Consider the following 11,285-nt stretch of genomic DNA (forward strand, 5'->3'; position numbering starts at 1 on the left):
CAAGGAAGGGGTATACTATACTGCGCCAAAATGCAAAATGTTGAATGGGGTAGGGAACCCTGAACAACACGTCGCCCTTTTCAAAGCTACATGCGGGAATACTGGGGGCAATGAAGCCCTTCTTCTCCTATTCTATACTAAATAAACAATCTAATTCTAGGAAGAGTTTCGAATACTGAAACTTAAAGGAAGGGCGGTTAGAACAAAGCAAGGGATGACACTTTCAATGCGCGAAATCAGTTTCAAGTTAGAGTGCAAAACTTCTTGCTGCAGCCGTTTTATTCGCTGCTTGCTACTTTCTAAAATGGAAGATAAGATGAAAGAATGAGTAGATTGCATTTTTTCTAGTTCAATCTATAGTCTAGATTCCATTCCCTCGATCCACTCTCATTTAAATTATGGGATTGGGCCATACCAACCTTCACTTAGTCTTAATAAAATATTGCTTCATATCTTCAAGGATTGGGAGGAGGTGGCATAAAAAGGAAGGAAAAAGGAATTCAAAATCCGTCCCTTCCCACAGAATCATCGGGCTTGACTCTCCTTACTTTCCCAACCCCGCTACTGTAAAAATAACTCTTTTGTTTTGAGACTAGCTAGTCGCTATGGTTTGCGGGAAAACTCTTCTCTCTCTGGTCTCACTTCGAGTCCTTCTAGAAGTAAATAAAGGAAATGCTTATTCAACTACGGCACTGTCGGAAAACCGACCGGATTCATGCCCTAGCCCCTCAACTCGGACGGACTTGTGGAAATCCTCGAAAACAAGTATTTCTCAACTCACCTATCTATAACATAGAAATGTTGCATCCAACCCTGGAACGAGAGGTAAAGAATAGGCTACCATATGAGATGAGACGACTTCATTCTTTGCTTTCATTCCTACGCTTAAGAAAGATAAGGGATTGGATTTCATACCTTTTATTTAGAGCTCCATCGTTCCGACTGCAAAATGTAACCTTCCACCATACGTAAACCAAACCTCTTTGCTTTCTGGCTTTTCCTTCCAATAAACATCAGGGTGCGAATCTGAGTAGTTCCTTGCTCAAGACCACAAAGCAAGAGCGAAGCAGAACCGGTTTTCAATTCATCGAAACTCTTGAAAAGTTCCTTTGCTTTTACAGCAAAAGCACCTGCCAACAAATTGGAACCATAATCCCCACCATCTGCCTCACTCTCTATCTGGTAGTATATGCTCTAATCGAGGTCCTATTCTTATTATGATGATTTGGATATTGAATTGCCTTTCACTGATTCATCTTACTATTTTACTAGAGTTTTTTTCCAGTATGTTCAACATGAGCGGAATTGGTGTACTTGACAAGTAGTGAACTCTCAGTTGTGTTCGATAGTCGGTTACGAGTTCCCATATCTTACGCAACCTTACCTTTTCTTACTATGGGCCAAATTGCGGAGGAAAGCAGAATCACTGTTTTTCGTAGATCTCACTTTTGCTACTAGAGAGTACCTTCCATCTTGTTAGAGCCATGGATCCAAAGTCTACTAGTTAACTTATTCATATTTGCTTATTTCTTTCTGTTTCGTTTTTGTAGATATAGGCTTTGGCGGATTCTCTCAAGGCTCGAGTGAAGTGACAAGCACATATTACCGGTAGCTAGTCATCCTGCCCGGCCATCTCAGCATGGTTTAGAGCTCCTTGATTGGTACGAGGTAGTGATAGCAAGAGGCAACTCTCAATTGTTGTAATATAGAGACCTCTTTCAATGATTATAGATCCAAAGGATCGTTATTGATAGGAAACTGCCAGTAGCCCTTGACTTTGACTTGAAGAATTGAATCCGCCTTCTTCTTCTTATTCTTCTGAAAGTCTCCTAGGCGTGGTATCATCGGATCCACAAGGTCAATTTGTATCCATTTGTTCGGAAACCGGAAATGCCAACTACTCACTTCTTGCTGAGGATGGAGGTGCCATAGGTGATAGCGCCAGCCGTCCCCTCATTGAAAAGAAAGCGCCAACCCTGCCACTAAAGCTAAGGCCAACCGCAGCCCAGTGAAATGAAATGTGTATGAAAAATAACATAGATTAATCTTGATGTGATCGATGCAGACACGCTTCTTTTCTTACAGGCTATAGTCAGAAACAACAACTTCGCAAATCACCCTAAGAGTGTCATACGAAAAAACAAAAGCAACTGTTGGTATAGACCAATTTCCAGCCCTAGAAGAGGCTCAGCCTACCAAACCCTCCTATTTTCCTACTTACCGAGCTCTCCTCATACCGAGTATCTAGGCATTTCTTCTCACAGACCGGTTGGGAGAAAGTTGGCAATCTTTAATATGTCACTAGGGACCCGTACTTACTTGATGGAATGGATGGGATGATGTGTTTCAGTTCAGCCAGTAGTGGAGGTTTCCTCGGCCTAGTCGCGTAAGAGCTCCCTTCTTTTTCTAGTTAGTTGAAAGAAAAGCAATGGGGAAGGTTGGCTTACCAGTTAATTGGTCTGTATCATATCTTGCTATGGTGGGGCATCCTCTTTAGTTTAGGTATCCGGGCTGGCTGTTAGCTTTAGTCGTTCGGCACTCTTCCTTCATTCTCATTCAACAAGGAGAAGTGTCTAATCAAAATCATTGGTTGAGCCTCGCGTATATTATATGATGTCATCCTAGAATTGAACTAGAGTTTAAGGTCGACCAAGTTCAAACAATTCGGCTCTACAAGATCAATCAGATATCAAGTAAGAGATAGGCACTTCCTATTAGTTATAGACTGCTTCTGTGACAAGTGGATCCCTTTAGGTTTAGTTGTTAATTGTACTATTCTCTTCAATAATTAGGTCTTCCATATTCCTATTGGGGTCAGTGGTCTTCACCACTCACTGAGTCTCGATTCGTTTCATGGGTATTATTTGATGAGTGATCAGCAATCTCTTCCATTGCTCCTATGTGCTGCTATACATACAAGGTTCATGGGCCATGGGGCCTAACACACACTATACAGCCCAGCCCAATACTCAACACTCCCCGGCTAAAGATATCTAACATGCCTATCTTGTTACAAATTGCTAAACCCTCACAATGACCTACTCGTTTAGTAAAACAATCAGCTACCTTTTCACTATACTTAATGTTACCCCCTTCTTCGACCGAACAATCTCAATCCGAAGGATGTATCGAAGAGGTCCAAGATCCTTTACCTCAAATGCTTCTCCCAGTCTTGCCTTCAAACATTTGATTTCTTCAACATCGTCTCCACTAATCACAATATCATCCACATACAATGCCAAAATGGTGATATGGATTCGTCTGTGCCGGTACTGTATGATCTCCATTACACTAAGAGTACCCATACCACAAACAACTCTCCTAAACCAGTCCACGCCCGTGGCGACTGTTTCAAGCCATACAAAGATTTCTTGAGCCTACACACCTTCCCATCAGTCTGTTTGTTCCAAAACCTGGAGGAATGTCCATATGGATCTCTTCTCGTAAATAACCACCATGAAGAAAAACATTCTTCACATCTAGCTTATGTAAAGGCCACCCAAAGTAAGTTGACTGCGCATGAGATTAAGGTTCTCACCGTGTCCATCTTCGCCACTGGTGCTTTGGTCTCATCATAGTCTATCTCCCGTCTTCCTATAACCTTTTGCAATTAGCCTTGCCTTCTATCTATCCACCTTACCCTCTGTAGTCTGTTTTACGGTGAACACCCATTTGCATCCAACTGCTCTTTTTCCTGCTAGGAGTGGAAGAAGATCCCACGTCTTGTTCTTCTGAAGTGCACCAAGCTCCTCCTTCATTGCGTCTTTCTTTCCACCGGGGATCCAGTTTTGTAGCCTTCCAATCCTTTGGAATAGACACTGATTGTAGAGATGCAATGAATGCTTTGTCTGCGGGTGAGACATAAGAGTCTGAAAATCAATTTGCAATGTCATGCTCATAGCCATATCGGACCGGAGGCTTTCCAGCATTGGAAAGAATTGAATCGAGTAAGCTTAGGCCAACCGATAAGTCATCTTTGTGTAACTTCCCATATGCCTACTTCTAAGCTAAAGTAAGGAAATAGGGTGAGATAAGCAAGAATGAGCCGAACGAAGACGTAAGGTTTGTTTAGATGTAGTCTTTGTGCTTTTCAAGTTGCTTCTTGCAAAATCAACTAAGTTCGAAAAAGCCATGCCCAGGTTTCCGGGAGTTTAGATAAGATATGTCAGCTGTTGGAGGATCAATATTATCCGAGGGATCCATATATTATGAGGGAGTATAGAGAGGGGGTCTAGAGATAGTACAGTCTGTAGTGAACCTATTCATTAAATGGACTTTTCCCTTACCTCTCATTAGCTTCCCTTTCCCTCGCCAGTGCAGTGCCATCTGGATACCTCATAAATAAATCAAGCAGGTCGGCTAGTAAGCGATCCCGAGGGGCTATCTTCTCTCCCATGCTGGTGCCTTGCTTAACTCAAGTATAAAGTGGAAATTAAAGCCAAAATCCGGGGTGATAAAAATTCCATTTGAATCTTGAGATCCAAGAAGAAGGATAGCTTCATGAGTTTGTTCTGACTCCTAGCTTAGATGGAAAGCTTTTGCTTGTATCTGGCAGTGGGTGTAACATCCATCATACTCAAACAGAAGAAGGTTTGCTTATCTAGCTCCAAGGCAGTTATAATCATTTACAGAACCAGGGTTTGCACCTACTAAGGAGGAGAAAGGTCCGACGACCCATACTAGAACTCCAAGATAAGATCTTTCCGTCGATCAGACGGCTAAGGCCTTTAATAAGGTCCGGTAGTGCCAACGAGTTCTTCTAGTTATGAATCGCCGTAGGGAGGTAGCATTACATTTGTATGAGTACTTTCTTTTCCGATTGACCTATCAATAGTAGCGATCATACCCCGTGGAGCGAGTTACGAGCTGCTCACAAAGAAGGCCGAAACCAGATAAGATGGCCAAAGCAGATACCAGAGAATAGGTTCCTTCACCGAACTCTACTTTATTTTAGAATTCAAATTCAATTGATGCCGCACAGGCTGACCATTTAAAATAGGTGGAGACGGGAGACTGGAGAAGATGATCACACTTTGGAGGAGAGACAGTCGCGTACCTGCCCCGGGAGGGGGCTTTTGTTTGATACAATCACTAAACTCAACCGCTTAGACTGGACATGGCACTTGAAAACTCGTACAGAAATCTATCAACTTGACTTAGAGGAAGAAGTGGCAGGGGGTAGGTCAGCTGTTTTAAGTCCGGATGGTTCCTCTTGTTGGCATGGCGTTGGTATGCCTCGCTATGCTTCAACTCTGGATCCACCATCCCTCAAAACAACAACTACCAAAACACGAACTCAACGACTTAGAACCATAAACCATATACCTTCTCGGTAAAACACATCTCAAACAGGTTATTATCGAAATGAATGGATTTTATCACCTTAAGTAAGAGAAAAGGTTTGTGCTTTCGCCAGAAATTGACTACCTACCCATTGATTGGATTTCTTCTTCTCCCAGATCTAATAGAAGTTTCCAATGAGCCATTGCCAACTGCTTTAGCAGGAATGATCGAAAGCAGCAGGGGTTTAGTGATCAAGCTCTCACTTTCAAGTCCCTACCAGCAATACCAATCCCATGCTCTTCGATGGTTCTTACGCTCTGAAAAGAATCCTTCTAAGATTTCCTCCTAAAAAGAACCTACATTCCATTATAGACATAGAATATATCATTGCCTACCCAAAGTCTTCTTTTGGTTCCTAGAACATGCAGGAAAATCACTTGCGTAGTGACAGGTCAGCATCAATGGTTTTGAGATGAAAAAAATCAGTCAAACAACACTGGCAGATCGGCAATCCGATCGGGACCTTCGCACTTGACCATCGTAAAGGGATCGTTGTTGCTTGGTCGATCGATCCGTCCTTCCACCCCAAAGCTGGTAATCCAGATCAGAGTTCTTTGGATGGCATGTAATGGATTTCATTATGAAAAGGGTCATTTTTTTAATGTTGTAAACCTCATATCCAGAGAAATGGATGACTGGCTGAGGGACATATAGATTACTTCAGATCTCCACCTTCCTATGCTATGTATGCCAACCTTGATCTAATAAGTGGTCTTAATTAATATGCAAGATAGGATAATATTATACCAATGGTTGGTTTTGTTCAATACTTAGGTAGGGCTGACTACGCCACCTCAGCAGCTGGGACTGGAATTGCTTACAAATGCATCTGGCCACTGACTGAATTCGAAGTAGGGCCAGTGTATAAAGACCGGCTTATCTCTCTTAAGACTTAGTCCACTTTCTACTAGAATCAGATTTTCTAGTTTGCAAGTAGGTGTGCCAGCTGTAACAAAAACTTACGGCTTAGGTGGATTTCTTTAGTTAGTCTATAACTCAGGCTTTTCCTTATAGGACTCCCACACAAGTAAGTAGCTCGCTAGCTGGTATTGCCAAAGCCAAAAACACTGCTGCCTTCGAAAAGGCGAACCGCGCGGACCCAACTTCTTCCTTTTATGCTGAAACTAGGGCTCCCTCTGGGTAATTCTACCCATCCGTTTGGACCACGTACCTAGATCAAGTCAATCATTTCAATCTAAGTTGTCCTCAGCTACAGCAAAAACAGAAGAAAGCAACAAGTTCTCTGTTTCCTGTTCCCAAAGGGTGTGAATGGAATCAATAATTATATATATATATAAAGTTGACGTAAGCTGTATGCATTCGGTGCCCTCAAGTAGGTACGACTATGGATCATTCTATTCCTTTCCTTTAGGTAGTCCTAAAAAGCAAAACGTAATGGTAGAGGATGAAGGAAACAAAGAATGAAGTCTGCACCTTTGACTACTGATGAACCGCCATTTTGTTCTTTTCTTCTTTGTTCGGCTTTCACAAGCAAGATATCTTGAAGCAGGTGACAGTCTATAGCCCAGGAGAGTACCATTGCTGACATGATACAATTGGCCTTCCTCTTCAGATTTATTTAGAACTTCAAGCGTTCAAGGCAAGGTTGTGCAATCTCTCGTACCTGCGAGAAAAGGGCTTATTTACTACTTTTTTATCGATCAATGGTGCACTGGTCCCATCCAATGAGTGGTATATGAGTATCATAGTATCATAAGAAAGTTCATTTGTACACCCGCTTATCTTTCTATAGAAACTTATCTCTAAATGATTTTTAGATAGGATGTTTCTGGAATTACCCCTGCTACGTAGAATGGGATAGTGTCAACGTCCTTCATTATAGTACCGAAGATGCTCGTAGGCTAGTCGATGGAAAGGATGGCTTTTATTCAAAGAGATGGAGATCCTGGTTTAGCAGCGGTTTCCCATCCTTGGGTTCATGTCGAGCTTTTCGTATTAAGCACTGGGAGCAGAAAAATCCTAGGGTTGCTTTGTCTTCCTCTTCTGTTCTTAAATATAACTGAAAAGTATCCTGTTTCTTTAGTTGCCTCAAAGTTTAGGATCTCCCCATGTTTCTTCTGGAGATGTGTCAGTGGCTTTGCAATGATGCCAAAATGGCGAACAAAGCGCCTGTAATAGCCAGCCAAACCTAAGAAATTGCGGACTTCTTTGACTGACTGCGGAAAAGACCAGTTGGCAATGTTCTTAATTTTGTGGGTTTCAGTGGCAACCCCATGCTGGCTGATAGTATGGCCCAAATAGGATAACTGGCGTTGAGCGAAAGAGCACTTTGAGCGTTTGACTTCCATTGATCCTTTCTTAACAACTCAAGCACTAATTGCAAGTGGATTGTGTGATCTTCAAGAGAGGCACTATAGACTAAAATGTCGTCAAATAACACCAGGGCGCATTTGCGCAGAAGGAGTTTGTTTGAGAGTGGCGTTCAATGCTCCGAAGAAGGTGGCTGGTGCTCCCGTGAGGCCGAAGGACATGACCTTGTACTCGTAGTGCCCTTCCAGAGTTTGGAAGGCTGTTTTGAATTCATCGCTAGCTGCCATGCGAATCTGGTGATAACCAGATCTGAGATCGGGTTTAGAAAACCATGAGGCACCAGACATCCAGGAGTTCTTTGACTATGGGCACTGGATACTTGCTGGCGATAGTCATCGCATTTAGACAGCGATAAGAAATACATAAACGACAGGTAAAAAAAGATTTTTGGTCATACAACCCCTGGTACCAATGTTTATAGAACTGTCCAGAATTGACAAAGAGAAGCAGCTTTGAAGTCATGGAGAACGAAATAGGACCCTGGCTCGAGCCCATTTAGTGATTAAAGGTAAAGTGCTTCGGTACATTGGTGCAGGGGAATGCGTACCTACGCCTTTTAACTACCTTGGGGAGAGCGGACTCGCTGATGACCCTCCTTGGGAAACAAATGAAGTGGGTGGATTAGAGTTCGTCTCCGCCAATTAGAGATACGGTGCTGACCCAAGCTGAGTGAGTGAAGGCTCCATCTTGACCTACTAGCTATTTGCTATCAATAAATAACTATCTGACAATATGCTATGCTTACTCTCCGAGTACTAAAGCTATCGAGAAGTGATGCAACAAAGGTTGTTGAAGGTAAAAACCGTCAAACAGAGAAATCTTAATCTTCAGAACAACGTTGAACCTAACTTGTACAAGAGTTGGTAAGAAAGTTCAAACGTTGAGTAAGAAATCGCCATAGGGCGGCACAAACAGAAAGAAAGGCTTCTGCCAATCGGAATAGGAATGCGAAATCCCAGTAACAGGGTGTTCAGTCGAAGATAGGAGGATTCCTTTGATCCATACCGTCATCTGACGGACTTCCTGCAAACTTCGTCAATTGCTCTTTATCGCTTAATAGAATGGAAATTTCATGAGATAGATGAAAAAATGAATACCAACCGTGAAAAAGCTTAAATAGACACAATTCGTGATAGATACAATTCTTAAGGAAGAAGTGATCAAAAGTACAAGGTCGGCATAGGAGATATGATGTGTCGGAGGCAGAAGGCACGGAGAAGTCAAGAACTTCCAAGATAAACCCATTTCGATGACTATAAAATCAGGTGCACCGCGTCTATACTACAAAAGTGTGATAGGTTTCTTCGTATTTCTTCCGCCGACATCGCTTTCTTATTCCTAACACAATTGTTTAGCTAAGTTTGCTAACGAATCAGGGAGAATCAACAACGAACACCGAATTTTGAAAAGGAGATGTGATTTATTCCTACCGTCCTGAACACGTCTAGAAACAGCAACCTCGTACATAATACCATTTCGCATTATAGTATCCACTTTCAAGTCAGGGTGAAACTTACTAAGATGTTGGGTCATAAAATACCATCGAATCGACTCATGTTATGAAAGTAAATAATTAGTGACTTTCTTTGTTTGCTTACAACAGAAAGTATTCCATTTATGAATGCTTTGAGTACACAATCACTTCGATCATAAAATGATGGGTGCGTATGTATGTATTCGTGGGAACTATAATGATTAATATAAATCTTTGATAGTTTCTTGTCTGAATTGACAGTCATAAAGGCGGTTGCATAAGCGTGGTGGCGGGGAAGATTTTGGATTCTATTATCTCCGCGGGAACATAGTTCCGATCCAACAAGGGAATGGTTTCAATGTCACCTACAAGGAATACTGATGGTTTAGGAGGTTGCCCTTTATAATCAGGGTCTGCTTCCCAGTTCCTTAAGGTATTTATCCATTTTTAGCTTATTCTTATTTGGAAGTTTGGTAATGTATGATGGGAATCTGGAATTATTTTTACATATAGGTTCTTCTGCATGATTTTCCATATCACTTTGTGAAAAAAAGAGATCTCATTAATGCTTCTCAAAATAGTTATAGCAATCCCTCGCCATCTCAGCCAGAATGAATCACAGTCAAATCTCTAAATGCTTTTGGCATTCTTTTCCCTCACATTTCCCTAATTCTTTTATTAATATGGGAATGGGAGCAAATGACGAGGCATTGAGTCGAAGAAATGAATTGCTCTTTGGCTAGTGGAAATGGGGTTCTTGTCGTCAATAAATTAACTACTCTATTTGGAGAGTGGAGCCAGCCTCAAAGCCGCCTTGGTTCTATAGTAATCTCTCAGCGTTTGAGTTGACTAATCCGATGGTATTGAAGAAGAGTGAAACGACGAGATTTCCTTATAGGAGGAGAAAGGGATTCCTTTTGCTTTTGGGTGGGTCCAATCAAGGTACGAAAAAACTCTTTTCCCACGGATCACTAATACGATCCTATCTTACGATTCTTCTATCCTTCTTCATCACGGGACAGAAGCATAATGCTGATCTATGGACGAAGGAAGGTATCAGAAAATTCATTATGACCTAGACCTAAACCAGGCTGATATTGAACAGAGGAGGAGTTCTTGTTGCTACTTCTCGCTGGCACCAAAAGAAGTTTCGCCTGATTCGGACCTTTTGTGGTGGTCTGCCGAGGATAGCACCTAAAAACAACCCTTGTGCCATGGAATATTCCCTTATACGATTGGAGAACCTGGCTTTGATGACATTCCTAAGGAAGGTATTTCCCCTACTAGGCTCGTTGCTTCGCTTATTAAAGATCAGAGAAGCGAATGGCTCTCGTAATTGATTGAAAAGTGCTCGCCTCTAGTTCCGGCAGATGCCTGCCATGTACCATCCATGGAGGAAGTAGTGGGTTATTGGAAGTATAGGATTATTTCTCAAGTGTCACCAAGGATACACCCCACTTACTAAATAGGCATGTGGATGCGGCATCTGGCTCTATGCGATGAAAGCAACGGGAAATGAGATTCTGGGTTTAATTACTGGTACATACAAGTTCAAAGCTAGTGAGAGCATAAAGAACGGTAGATTCCATTCAACTGGTAGGGCAAGCCCTTACCCATAACACTTATTAAAAATAGGCTATCCGAAAGAGGAGATCAATAATTCCACTATCAATATGGGTAGGCTGCTATATCTAGAAACAGAAGATGAAAGGTTTTGGATTATTAGCAAAGGTACTTATCTTATTACTCAGCTAGGCACTTACAAACCTATTTATTTACAAGTTCCACATGGGTCTGGTCAGGAAGACTCGGAATCATTCTCACGGCCACCCCACGTGGGAGCAGCTTCTCCGCCAATCGGTCATCACTTGCATACAAAAAAGCCCCTTTTCCAATGGAAACCTGGGGAAATACAGTTGCTCAATTCATTCATTTCGAAATAGCGTATAAAGTGATTCTTGCAATTTCACTGCAGGCAGCGTAGCAATTCTCGCGGGAATCTCGGTCTTGTTTGGGCCGATTCCTTAACGAGAGCCTAGTCGAAAGCGCCCATAAAAAGAGTAAATCGTTTTCGGTATGGGTACGCTGGCCCCTACGAGGGGGGGTAAGCAAGGTAGAGACCAGGGAGCAGGACCGC

The sequence above is a fragment of the Triticum aestivum genome, chromosome 4D (assembly GCF_018294505.1).
Source record: "Triticum aestivum cultivar Chinese Spring chromosome 4D, IWGSC CS RefSeq v2.1, whole genome shotgun sequence".
Taxonomy (NCBI): domain Eukaryota; kingdom Viridiplantae; phylum Streptophyta; class Magnoliopsida; order Poales; family Poaceae; genus Triticum; species Triticum aestivum.